Genomic DNA, 8,192 nt, shown 5'->3' on the forward strand with positions numbered 1-8,192 from the left:
AGCAAGACGACCAAGGATATCAAAGCTATATTGAGATATGGTTTCAGAAGGTCACTAAGTTGCAGCGGTACTTTCTTCCTCAGTTATGTTTGATCCCTTCAAAGCCAGATCATTTGGTCTCTGAGATCCGGATACCTGTCAAAGCATGCATTTTGAGCCATCACATCATTTTGTCTCTAATCTCGATGTGCACATGGCTCCATTGGAAGTATTCTTACACTTGAAAATGATTTTGTTTTTCAAGTAGGGTAGGGTAGAAAAAAAAAGAAAAAAAAAAGGAAAAAAGTAAAGAAATGAAAAAAATGGAAATAAGAGGAAAAATCTAAGGTGAAAACCTCCTCGGAGGCGCCTTAGATTGGCTCATTGATTGAAAACCTCCATGAGGCGGTCAATGGGTTGGAAAGAAGAGAAAATAAAAAGGAATAAGATCCCTGGGTGAAAACCTTCCTTGGAGGCGCCCAGGGCAGGCAATTAGGGTGAAAACCTCCATGAGGCGTCCTAGTTGTTTTTTCAAAAAAAAAAGAGAAAAAGAAAAAGAAAAATAAAACTAATCTCCATTGGGTAATTGCAGGTTGCAAGAAGGATGTTTCATGACAGGAGGATCACTCAAATCAAGGTCAAAGGAATTTTCTTGTGCCTTCTACAGGAAGCTCTGTATTTCTACAGGAAACATCCTGTAGAACCTTTGGATGAACCAAATTCAAGTTTAAAATGGAATCTGATGGTGGGAATCTGTTGATTAGGCCTACAAGCACTTGTGTGTCCATCCCTTTCCTTTCTCCATCATTTTTTCCACCTCATTGTGCTTCTACAGGAACTTCCTGTAGAAATTGTGGGAAACTAGACATGGATTTCAAAAAGTGGTTTGGCGAACATGGTAGCTTCCTCAAGGGTTCAGAAGTCCTCATGCAATCTTCCAACTCCTCCTCCATCATCTCCATACCTGCATCACAGCCCAAGCTCAGTTTTTCCTTCCATGCAACCACTTGCAAAAAGCCTTGAAGCAAAAAGACATAGAACAAAATTTGTTTTTGCCATAACTTGAAAACCATGCATCCATTTGACAAACCGTTTTATGGGGAATTGTACAAGGTTGATGACAACAGGCCTGAGCAGTTTCATGCAATTCCGGTGCACGGTTTCCAAGAAATCAGCCTCCATCACCATCAGCCATTTTTGCATTTTCTCCATATCCGTGCATCCGTTTCAAAACTTGTTTCATGGGGATATGCATGTGAGTGATGGTAACCTACCCAAGCAGTTTCAGCCGATTCCGATGCATGGTTTCTGAGAAATCGAGCTCTGAAATCTTCAGCCATTTTCCATTTTTCTCAAAATCCGTGCATCCATTGATCACGATTTTGCTATGGGAGATGCATAATGATGATAGGAACATGCTCATCGAGTTTCAGATCAATCCGGTTTACCGTTAGAGAGCAATGGCGAAAACAAGTTCTGGTTCTGTGACATTGCAGTAGCAGCAGCTTGAAGGTGCAGATCTGAACGTGGAAACAATTGCATGCAGCTCAGATCCGGCCAGAGGACACCTGCACAAGGAAAAGCAATCAAAAATCATCAGCCACGCCCTCATGCAACCAAGGAATCCAAGCATGCAGCAGCAGAACATGAGCATGCAGCAGCAAAAAGCTTCACAAGCAGCCGTTTGACTTCAGGTACGTGACTAAACCTTGTTCATCTATTGCATGAATCTAGTCTAAGCATTGCATGAATGAATGGAATGGTGAAATTAAGCCATGAATGTAGCAAGACATCCAGTTCTCTAGCACTCACGAGAAAGTCACGCCACATGTATGGGTCAGTCATGCACGTGAAAATTAAAAAAACGGACAGTGTGGGCAACCTAACTCGAGTGCAACTGATGGATGAGATTACAGGCAGAGAACACACAGTTAACCACTGCAGTTCATGATAGCACAGTAGTTGCATGGGCCAGCACCCGTCTCTGCCACCTCACTCCAAAAATCACGCAGAAATCTGAGCGCTCAGCTGAAACTCATAGACTGCTGTTAACTTGCACTTGCATCATGTTCAACTCGAAGTATACATCCTCTGCTTCCACAATCGGCTTAACCTATTGTCCTCCACTGAGTTTCCTACCTGTTCTCGAATTTCACTCGTGCATCGGGCTCACTCAAAGGCAGAATCACATTCTACAGGAAACGGGTGGGGTCTTCTACAGGAAAGTGCAGCAGAGTCTTCCAGAGCAGAGAAGCCTAAGGTTCTTCATCCAGTTTGGAGCTTGAAGAAAGCTCTGAGATCCGACACCATTGTGGAATGAATCCAGTAGCAATAGCAGGCCATGGAGTCATAAACGAAAAATCCAGAGTTCACTGGTGGTCAGGAGATTGCAACTTTTCTTGCCTCATATGGACTATTGCCCAAGGTTTGGGAAGAGTCTCTTCATGCAAGCAATTCAGAGGGCTTTACTGCGAATGAGCATGAAGATTTCATATGTGTCGCTTTCGCTTCAAAGAGTAGAAGATTTCATTGTCAACTAGAGTAAACATGGAGAGGACAATATAAAAACTGTTCAAAAGGTCTCCTCTGAATGCCTCAAGGGTGATGATGGTGAACCAGCCTTCATTCATCCAGGAGCTCTTATGTTGTTTCTCCATATAATCGAGAAAACAGATTTCCAAGCAAAGTTGCAGATTTACACGGACTTCAAACAAAAGAAACTCAAGCCCATCATATTTGTGAGTCACTCCATAGGAGGGGCAGTTGCAACCTTGGCCACATTATGGGTTCTGGGAAAAGGCTAAGGCAAAGCTCTCCCTTTTGTATCACGTTTGGTTGCCCTCTGGTCGGACATGCAAGGCTTGTTGAAGCAGTTGGCCGTGAGAACTGGGGAGGAAACTTTTGTCACGTGGTTTCCAAGCATGATATTGTTCCTCGGATGCTCCTCGCACTGATTGAGTCCATTGCTAACTCCTTGACTACCATTTTTCCTTATTGGCAGGGCACAAATGTGCCTGATTCTTTAATTCAAGATGCTTGTAGGACTCTTCTGAAATAGATCTTTGTTTCTCCAAGCAGCCCATACAGACCTTTTGGCACTTACATGCTTTGCTCAGGCAATGGTGTAGCTTGTATTCAAAACGCTCAGACGGTTTTGGAAATGCTTAGTTTGACTATGCGAAGCCAACAAACTTCTTTTGATGAGATTGCACAGGCCTGTCTTTCAGAGCACATAAGGTATGATTCTGTTTTGGAGGAGGTTTTGCAAAACTCCATAAGAGGGATACGATCAATAGAGAATTCCAATTCAGAATCCCCTTACGAGATGGGTATTTTATTGCAGCTTGAAGCTATTGACGTTGGAGCTCAGAATGATCATGCACAGCTGGCCCTACGAAAAGCTGGAGAAACTGAAAAAGGGTATAACACAAATGTTGACAAGCTAGCTATTGAATTAAGCGTAAAACAAAGTAGCATGGCAGAGCTTGAATGGTATAAAGAGAGATGGAAGAAGGTTCAGTTGCATGGTGAACATATCATAGTCCAAGGCCTCAAGTACCAGCCTCTACACCACCACCAATTTGTTTCTCAGCATATCCATCAGGCCTATCAGCATATTGATGAGCCTCGTCATTGAGTTTTTGGGAGAAAATCATGGCAGTTTTGGCTAATTAAGAGCAGGAACTTGAATGAGATAAGGAGGAGAGATCATAGGAGATAGATCCTCCTCATTAAATCCTCACTCATTCAAATATTACTTAATCAAATCGCACTAGCTCAGAGTTGCAAGTAGCCAAGCTGAAAGGAGAATCGCCCACAGCCAAGCAGGATACAGTGGTGCTGTCTGTTTCTACAGGAAGACAGAGGACTGTTTCTACAGGAAGACAGAGAACTGTTTCTACAAGAAGCCAACGAACTGTTTCTACAGGAAGTTTGAAAAGAGGGAAGCCAAAGGAGAAAACAGCCGAGATGTTAGCCAAAGAAGCCACCAGGGCCATCAAAGATGAGGAGAGAGATTGGTTTCTCAGAGGATGAGCAACACTTTCAGTAGGGGGGTGATGATGAGCCCCAAAAATGGACAATTATTTGGGCTCATTCAACCTCCTAATTTGACTTAATCCACCATTCTCATTAGTTTATTGCATGTTTTTGATTATATTTATGTTAATAGAGTGAATTTGGTTAGTCATTATGCCAACAAGTCTAATGGGTGCTTTGTGTAGCCTTTTTGGTCAACTTGGAGACAAAATTGAAGGTCTTAATGAGCACTTGGTAGCCAAATTCGTGGGAAAACAAGCTAGAGGATTTGTAGGAAGGTGTCCCCTTCATTTATGGGCCCTTACCTCGAATTCTCCACCATCAGCTCGGAGTTCAAGTGCCACCGAATCAATCAGCACAAGGGCAGCCAAGCAAGTCAAGTAGGACTGCTGTTAACTCCAAGTTTTGGGCAGCCGAGTCCCTAAAGTTTAGGAGGACTGTTGGGTCCTCAATTTGTATAAATAAGAAGGCTTAGGGCCTCATTTTGGTTAGCCAGTGTAGCCAGTGGATGTTAGCTAGTTAGCCAGTAGATAGTAGCTAGTAGTTAGTCATTTCATAGCCTTGTTGTAGTCATTTTGTAATTCGATTTGTATGCAATAGATTAGCTTTGCTTTCAGCTCATTCTCAAGCTCTCCTTGTGGACAGTTTTGATGTAACTCTTCATTCTTGATTAATAAAGATGAATTCAGCTTTGCACCAGCTCTAAATCTCTCTTGGGAGGCTGTAGCTCTTGGGTTTCGGCCCATCTCAGGCGCCCAGTACCTCCCCTATTTATCTTTATGTGTGTTTGCTGCGTTCTTAAAATCAAATCTGCTCTTTAGATCTTGCTTTGTTATTTTGGTTGTTTTTGTTGGTTAAAGTAGCTTTTTATGTTTGGGAATCGATTGGTAGGAGTTTGTCATGCATTTAGATCTTTCGGAATGTTCTTGCTCACATGATGTACATGGTTCTCTTTCCAAACGAGGCTGTTGTTTATTCATTTCATTGACAGTTAGATTAAGTTAGCTAGGACTTAGTTTGTTTGCAAGAATTCATTGATTCGGTTGAATGTGCATTGTGCAGGGCATCTCTATCACTCACTCACATGGTCAAGCTTCATCAGAGCCATCTGATTCATCCCATATCTAGGCTTCTCGCTTCACACCCATCCTCTTGCCCACGTAACCCTACCTTCTTCTCCATTGTTGTCTCAACTACCTTAAAGCCAAATCAGCCTTCCACATATCATCTCACCACTCCATCCATCAGTTCCTGGGTCACTTCAGACCCCCATCCTACCTCCATAACCATCCATGCATCTTCCATCAATCACCCATCCTCAAAAATCCCATTTCGAAACATCCTGTAGAAGAATTACAGAACATCCTGTAGAAACCCCTGCAGACTTCCTGTAGAAGTCCATAACCTCGGTTGCATAGCATCCAGACTTTGTGAAACTCTCAGAAAGAATGTTAGGGATCCCTTAGACCCTCTCTGTACCATCCCAACCTTTTCCAAGCATTCCTCCTCCTTGATCCATCCCTGCACAGTGAAAAGCCAGTTAAAAGCACATGCATGATAATTCTAATAACTTAATCAAAAATACAAAAAGACGTTTTCTTCAGATAGTGATAACTTAGACACATGCATCTTACCTTCATAGAAGTAATGGAATCTCTTTCAGTAGGTTGCATGCTCTCCTTTGCGTCAGTAGTGTTATAGACAATTTTGTGCCTTGCAGCATCAGGCATGAATTGTCAATAATCCAAGGGATCCAAAGTCCCTAAACATGATGTTCCTACCCCTAGAGGAACAAGGTCAGCAAACCAACAGCTCTCAGATCAGTTCTCCACCTGAAAACACTAAAAAACAAGCAATCCTGAAATCAAAGCAGGTGCTCCACTAGGCTTCTGCGCTGAAACTCAACTCCTCCATGGTGTACCTGCGTTGCAAAGCAGGTAGAACAAAGGCCACCTGCGCTGAGCGAGATGGGACAAGTGGCACACTGAGTCATTGCTCTGGAATCTTCCAAAAATGACACTTGGATCAGGGATTTCGCCTTGTGATGAGTCAGAGGCTCTATTTCTCCAAGTGGAAGCAAAGTTCTCCAAGTGGACTCAAGAACTGAAGATCAACTGAAGAGAGGGAGGACACAAGGCAGCTACACATCAGCTGCAAGCTGACTCATCCTTTCTCAATTCATCTATATATTGAGCTCTCTCCTATGAGCTCAGGAGGCTGGGATTTTGTGCAAACTAACGATATGCTGTTGGTTTCACTAGAGAACTATTGGGTGATTGCTTGAAGGAGGTGAAGAGGAGAAATTCTTTCTGCTGGGAGGTGTTGCTGGATTGGGGCCTTCAATGGTTGTAACACTCTCAGAACTTTACTTCTTCTATTAATAAAAGCTATTGAGGTTCTTCTATATACATTTGTTTCAATGATGTGTTGTGATAATTGTATATTTGATTTATGCTAATCCCTGAATCAGTTATGATTGCATGCTTCTTGTAGTTTCCTTCTTTGTTATTTTACAGGATCTCATTGTAGCTGGGCCAGTAAAAGAGCAAGGAGCTGGGAGCAAGCAAGCAAAGAGAAGAGTTTGGATTCGACATTAAGCGCAAGGCAACGGTTAGTGCATTTCTTCATTCTCTCTTGCTTTCATAAAGAAGTAAACCTTAAGTAGTTTTCTTTACAGTTGTTGCTGAGGTACTATCACCCTTAGAGTGGGATAGGGTCATCCGAATCGGATACTTTTCCCTACAACAAACTGGCGACTCCACTGGGGATCCTATCTGTTTGATTGTTTGTAGTATTTTGCTATTCATTTCCTGAACAAAAGAGTACCAAATCGAAAAGCTTTTGACTATATCAAAAGCAAAGTAGAGGGCAGCTACTCTGGCTCATTTTCTGAGCATGTTCATGATTTGAAGAGCTGACCTACAAGGATCCTTGTAAGCTCTTAGTGATAGCTTTTCATCCTCCTAATCATCCCTTTGTGTGTGCTTGACTGATTGCTTCTGATTTGAGCAAAAACTGTGCATTTTTGAGAAAATTGTGACCCGGAAACTGAGAAAACGCAACTTTCGTTTTCCAAAGCAGGTAGTACACAGGCTACCTGCTTTGCAACGCAGGTCCCGAAGGGGCTACCTGCGCTGAGAGCCAGACTGGCTATGCAGCACCTGCGTTGGCCCAATTTTGCCTAGTGCAGTTGGGGTTTCCTCCCTTTTTCTTGCCTGTTTTCACTATAGATTTGGCTGCCAGTTACCAGTCTTATACCTGTTCTGAAACCAACCTTACTTGCCATCATTCCGCCTCTGTTATATAACGAAATTGTACTTGTTCTTTTGTATTTCTTACATCATTTACAATTTCCCATAACGAAAGTGAACTAGTCTTGCTTTGGCCTCTTAGATCTGAACCTGTGTTAGGCATTTTGCTGGTCTAAAGAGTTAGCTTGTTTGCTGTCCATAGCTGATTAGTCTTTTTACTTTCGTCATTATGGTTTGATTTCATGTATTTCCAGTGATTAAACAAGTAAATCTTAAGGTGTCTTTTGATTTTGGACAAGCTTGTTCGTTTTCGCTTTAAATCGAAATCAAAGTTATATAACAACTTTCTTTTTGTAATACATCAACATTAAGAAAGGGAAAAGATAAATACATGCATTGTGCATTTTGCATTTGAAAAAGTTTGCATGATGATTTAGGAGAAAGTGCATTAGTTTGTGCTGTATGAACTGTGTGAAAAGATTTGCCTTTCTTCTCCCTCAGTAGTTAAGATTTTCATCAGTCAAAAAGATTTGAAAAAGCTTGCTTCTCATCTTAGGCTGCATTTAGGAATTGTTCATATACATCTCGTGGTGAACCTTGAAAGGCAAACTTTAAAAAGATCAACTTAAAATATACTGAATGAACCTAACAACGCATTTGAAACATAACGCAAACACATAGAGGTCTAGGTAGAGACGTGTTCCGGCGTCGTTAAACATAGTGACTGTCGATCTCTACGAAGGTGGGTGATTCCTCCTGAGAGTCGGTGGCACTAATACGGACTTGTGCTCCCACGTACCATCGCGTATATATTGGGAGACCCCTATAGGCATTTATCCTTTATCCTTAGGAAGCCGTGTCGGCCACCCTACTGATCGCGATGCAGTGAACACAGCATTCACGAAGATTGACCACCCGTACCGT

Source organism: Pinus tabuliformis, chromosome 9 (assembly GCF_031772625.1).
Source record: "Pinus tabuliformis cultivar Carrire ecotype Pingquan chromosome 9, CPIR1, whole genome shotgun sequence".
Lineage (NCBI taxonomy): Eukaryota > Viridiplantae > Streptophyta > Pinopsida > Pinales > Pinaceae > Pinus > Pinus tabuliformis.